This window comes from Mobula birostris, chromosome 4 (genome assembly GCF_030028105.1).
Source record: "Mobula birostris isolate sMobBir1 chromosome 4, sMobBir1.hap1, whole genome shotgun sequence".
Lineage (NCBI taxonomy): Eukaryota > Metazoa > Chordata > Chondrichthyes > Myliobatiformes > Myliobatidae > Mobula > Mobula birostris.
Genome location: NC_092373.1, coordinates 71,222,954 through 71,229,096, shown reverse-complemented (window position 1 = coordinate 71,229,096; position 6,143 = coordinate 71,222,954). Strand labels below are relative to the sequence as shown.

Genomic DNA, 6,143 nt, shown 5'->3' with positions numbered 1-6,143 from the left:
CTTTATTTATTGAATTCTCTTTTTACAAAGCAGTAGAAGATATTTCAATCCATTTTATATTTCTAGAGTGTTTTCTCTCATTTCATAATTTTTGATCATCTGTTATTATTTTCTAAAGCTGTCAAATTTCATACATCGTTCCCATAAATGTTGTGATTCTTTTCTCCTAATAATTAACCTTAATCTCCTTATTTCACTGCAAATATGCCACATTTCCTGTAGACTTTTTATTTTCTAGTGTTTAGAACTATAAATTGAAGTGTACAATTTATCTTGACCAAGTTGCTGCTCTTATCTGCATAACTTACTTTAATTAATTTACGGGGTGTACTTCTAACTAAGCTGCACCCCTCTCAAGCTGAGAATTCTTTTCTGTGCTTTGTTTAGAGAAGACACCCCTTGCTATTAATCAAACCACAGAATATGCCGTACTACTATTATACTCATCTTAATGTAGTAGATTGTGAGGTTTGTACCTCCAACTCCATTGCTGTATAAATATGACAATCTCTGGGCCAAAAGACAGTGACAGAATAGCCCAGATAGGATGCGATGATTACTAACAATGATTCTGGAATCCTTGAGCAACACACATAAATGCTAGAGGACCTCAGCAAGTCCGAAAGCTTCTACAGAGGGGGAAGAAGACGATCAATGTTCTGGACTGAGATCCTTCGTCAGGACTGGAAAGGAAGGGGACAGAAACCAGAATGAGAGGTTGGGTGGAGGGGGGCCGAGTTGGAAGGAGTACAAGATGGTTGATTATAGATATGACCAGATGAGGCGGAAAGGTGGTTGGGTGGCAAGGAAAGATGAAATAGGAAGCTAGCAGGGGACAGGTGAAAGAGGTAAAAGACTGAAGAAGAAGGAATCTGATGGGAAACCACTGAGGACCAAGGGAGGAAGGCAAGGAAGAAGGAAACCAAAGGGAGATGATGGGCAGGTGAGTCAAGAGAAGGGGTAACAAGGTAGCTAGATTGGGAAATGGAACAAAGATGCAGGAAGTTGGAGAAATTGAAACCTGGGTTCAAGCCTGATCTAGGATACTCTCTGAGTGGAGTCTCCTCTTTCTCCCTGTGACCTTGAGGGTTTACCCAGATGTGCTCTAGTTTACTGGCAGGTACTAAAGACATGCTGGTACAATGTTCATCATCTCCTAGTGGAGATGTTTTGCAATAAGAATTAAAAGGGGTGTGTGTGTGTGTGTGTGTGTGTGTACGCACGCGCTCTTGCTCTTTTAGGACTGGTATATGCCATTCCTTACTGATTTTATTTTAATGTGCCTAGCAACGAAACAGAAATTGGCATTTTATGAATATAGAAGTCTCCTACCTACCTCCCATAAAACATTATAAAAAATCACGCCCCTGCTGTGAACTATACTCAGTATGGCAAAAAGAGTTAGTGTGAGATAAAGACAGAGAGGAAATCACTAAAACTACTTAACACACATCAAAGTTGCTGGTGAATGCAGCAGGCCAGGCAGCATCTCTAGGAAGAGGTACAGTTGACGTTTCAGGCCGAGACCCTTCGTCAGGACAAACTGAAGGAAGAGTGAGTAAGGGATTTGAAAGTCGGAGGGGGAGGGGGAGATCCAAAATGATAGGAGAAGACAGGAGGGGGAGGGATGGAGCCAAGAGCTGGACAGGTGATTGGCAAAAGGGATATGAGAGGATCATGGGACAGGAGGCCCAGGGAGAAGGAAAAGGGGGAGGGGGGAACCCAGAGGATGGGCAAGGAGTATAGTCAGAGGGACAGAGGGAGAAAAAGGAGAGTGAGAGAAAGAATGTGTGTATAAAAATAAATAATGGATGGGGTACAAGGAGGAGGTGAGGCATTAGCGGAAGTTAGAGAAGTCAATGTTCATGCCATCAGGTTGGAGGCTACCCAGACGGAATATAAGGTGTTGTTCCTCCAACCTGAGTGTGGCTTCATCTTTACAGTAGAGGAGGCCATGGATAGAAATATCAGAATGGGAATGGGATGTGGAATTAAAATGTGTGGCCACTGGGAGATCCTGCTTTCTCTGGCGGACCGAGCGTAGGTGTTCAGCAAAGCGGTCTCCCAGTCTGCGTCGGGTCTCACCAATATATAGAAGGCCACATTGGGAGCACCGGACGCAGTATATCACTCCAGCCAACTCACAGGTGAAGTGTCGCCTCACCTGGAAGGACTGTCTGGGGCCTTGAATGGTGGTAAGGGAGGAAGTGTAAGGGCATGTGTAGCACTTGTTCCGCTTACAAGGATTAGTGCCAGGAGGGAGATCAGTGGGGAGGGATGGGGGGGACGAATAGACAAGGGAGTCACGTAGGGAGCGATCCCTGTGGAAAGCAGAGAGAGGGGGGAGGAAAAGATGTGCTTAGTGGTGGGATCCTGTTGGAGGTGGCGGAAGTTATGGAGAATAATATGTTGGACTCGGAGGCTGGTGGGGTGGTAGGTGAGGACCAGGGGAACCCTATTCCTAGTGGGGTGGCAGGAGGATGGAGTGAGAGCAGATGTGCATGAAATGGGGGAGATGCGTTTGAGAGCAGAGTTGACGGTGGAGGAAGGGAAGCCCCTTTCTTTAAAAAACGAGGACATCTCCTTCGTCCTGGAATGAAAAGCCTCATCCTGAGAGCAGATGTGGCGGAGACGGAGGAATTGCAAGAAGGGGATGGCATTTTTGCAAGAGACAGGGTGAGAAGAGGAATAGCCCAGATAGCTGTGAGAGTCAGTAGGCTTATAGTAGACATCAGTGGATAAGCTGTCTCCAGAGATAGAGACAGAAAGATCTAGAAAGGGGAAGGAGGTGTCGGAGATGGACCAGGTAAACTTGAGGGCAGGGTGAAAGTTGGAGGCAAAGTTAATAAAGTCAACGAGCTCAGCATGCGTGCAGGAAGCAGCGCCAATGCAGTCGTCAATGTAGCGAAGGAAAAGTGGGGGACAGATACCAGAATAGGCACGGAACATAGATTGTTCCACAAAGCCAACAAAACGACAGGCATAGCTAGGACCCATGCAGGTGCCCATAGCTACACCTTTAGTTTGGAGGAAGTGGGAGGAGCCAAAGGAGAAATTATTAAGAGTAAGGACTAATTCCGCTAGACGGAGCAGAGTGGTGGTAGAGAGGAACTGATTAGGTCTGGAATCCAAAAAGAAGGGGAGAGCTTTGAGACCTTCCTGATGGGGGATGCAAGTATTTAGGGACTGGACATCCATGGTGAAAATAAAGCGGTGGGGGCCAGGGAACTTAAAATCATCGAAAAGTTTAAGAGCGTGAGAAGTGTCATGAACATAGGTCGGAAGGGATTGAACAAGGGGGGATAAAACCGTGTCGAGGTATGCAGAAACGAGTTCGGTGGGGCAGGAGCAAGCTGAGACAATAGGTCGGCCAGAACAGGCAGGTTTGTGGATCTTGGGTAGGAGGTAGAAACGGGAAGTGCGAGGTGTGGGAACTATAAGGTTGGTAGCAGTGGATGGAAGATCCCCTGAGCGGATAAAATCGGTGATGATGTGGGAGACAATGGTCTGGTGCTCCTTAGTGGGGTCACGATCGAGGGGTAAATAAGAGGAGGTATCCGCGAGTTGTCGCTGTGCCTCGGCAAGGTAGAATTCAGTACGCCAGACTACAACAGCACCCCCCTTATCGGCGGGTTTAATAGTAAGGTTAGGATTAGTGCGGAGGGAGTGGAGAGCAGAGCATTCCGAAGGAGTGAGGTTGGAATGGGGACAAGGTGCGGTGAAGTCGAGACGGTTGATGTCCCGTTGGCCACGTGATTGCAGCCTCGGGAAATCGAGACCCCGCCCGCGTTGCTGCTTTACATACAACTGGTTGTGGAAGGAAAAGTAAAGAACAACGTTTAATCCATTACTAAGACGGGTTCCGTTTGTCCAGCTGTTCACCGAACAACTTGTGTAGTATGAACCACACAACGGATCTTGAATTCCTGAAAATTATACAGATCCCAGGATTCATTTTGTGACTGGTCGTCAATTCAGCTGCCCTTGGGATGATCTGCTTCAGATTGAAGAAATGGACAGAGTCCGTGATCTACATCATAAATTTGGTGTTTTCTGACATTCTTTTGCTTTTCTCTCTGCCGTTCAATTTGCACTCTTCCCTGAACGGAGGAGCCTGGCATCTCGGTTCACACTTCTATCAGTTTCTGGAGTCCCTCTTCTTTGTTAACACCCGCGGGACTATGCTGTTAATCATGCTGATATCTCTGGATCGTTACATTGCTATCAATCACCCCTTTAAGGCGAGAGCCCTCAGATCGCCAAAGAAAGCAACAATTGCCTGCACTGTTCTGTGGCTCGGTGTCTGGTCTGCAAGTATTCCGAATTATTTGCAAAAAGAAAATAGTAGCCACTGCTTTACAAGTTTTGCTAATTCTCAGTGCCCTGATATAATTCCTCTCTGTATGCTTGCTATATTTTTTATTGCTGCATCTGTTGTGATTTTCTGCAGCGTTCAAATTATAAGAACATTGCAAAGAGCAGATGAAGTGAGCGACAACGTTGACACCAAGACGTCAAGGAAAATAATCTCTTTCAATCCAGTCATTTTCCTTGTCTGCTTCATTCCGTATCATGTCGCCCTGTTACTGAACTTGTTGGTTAAAAATGGTCACATTGCAAAGGATTACCTGGTACCACTGCAGTTTTTTTCCCAGCTCAGTCAATGTTTGACGATGTCAAACAGTTGCCTGGATGCTACGTATTACTATCTGATCGTTAAGGAATGCTGGAAATCCAAAGAAAATGTAAAGTAAGTTGTTTTCCTCTGTGTGAACTAATTTCCAAAATTTAGCAATACTTCACGTGTATGGATCAAACGATTTTCCGCTCTGTGCGTACTGAAAATAATGGACCTTAATGATGAAAGTGGACTGAAAATGACTCAAAATATCTTTCCAGTGATTTCTAATCTGTATTTCTGTATTTTATTGGGGATTTCTTGTTTCCAAAGAGCTATCTAAAGGGGACATTAAAGCGTCGGTGTATCCGGGGTCCACTCAGTATGTTTAGTACAGCTTATCTCAGTAAAAATGTTTTCAGCTGTTTTGCAGAAAAATATGATCGAAATATCACTTCAATGCTGATTCCTTCGCAGCATATTGGTTTGGAGCTGACACCAGGATGTAAACTGCCAAATGACACGGAAACGCCAAACATTTAATTTTCATTTTAGTATAACATTGTTCTCTAATTTACTTAGCACTTAGAACATAGAAATCTACAGCGCATAACAGGCCCTTCGGCCCACAATGTTGTGCCGACCATGTAACCTACTCTAGAAACTGCCTAGGGTTTCCCTACCCTCGATTTTTCTAAGCTATATGTACCTATCTAAGAGTGTCTTAAAAGACCCTATTGTATCCGCCTTAACCACCGTTGCCGGCAGTGCATTCCACGCACCCACCACTCTCTGTGTGAGAAAATTACCCCTGACATCCCCTTCGTAACTACTTCCAAGCAGCTTAAAACTATGCCCCCTGTGTTAGCCATTTCAGCCCTGGGAAAAAGCCTCTGACTATTCACACGATCAATGCCTCTCATCATTTTATACACCTCTATCAAGTCACCTCTTGACTTGATAGTGTGAGGTTGTACACTTTGGAAGGACAAACTCCAAGGCATAGTACAAAGTAAATGGCAGGATACTTGGTAGTGTGGAGGAGCAGACGGATCTGGGGGTACATGTCCACAGATCCCTGAAAGTTGCCTCACAGGTGGATAGGGTAGTTAAGAAAGCTTATGGGGTGTTAGCTTTCATAAGTCGAGGGATAGAGTTTAAGAGTTGCGATGTAATGATGCAGCTGTATAAAATTCTGGTTAGGCCACACTTGGAGTACTGTGTCCAGTTCTGGTCGCCTCACTATAGGAAGGATGTGGAAGCACTGGAAAGGGTACAGAGGAGATTTACCAGGATGCTGCCTGGTTTAGAAAGTATGCATTATGATCAGAGATTAAGGGAGCTAGGGCTTTACTCTTTGGAGAGAAGGAGGATGAGAGGAGACATGATAGAGGTGTACAAGGTAATAAGAGGAATAGTTAGAGTGGATAGCCAGCGCCTCTTCCCCAGGGCACCACTGCTCAATACAAGAGGACATGGCTTTAAGGTAAGGGGTGGGAAGTTCAAGGGGGATATTAGAGGAAGA

General features: G+C 45.3%; 1 pseudogene; it reads left to right on the top strand.

The window, feature by feature from the left end:
• Positions 1-935: 935 nt before the first annotated feature.
• On the top strand, positions 936-4,754 carry LOC140196941 (G-protein coupled receptor 35-like; annotated as a pseudogene).
• Positions 4,755-6,143: the final 1,389 nt, after the last annotated feature.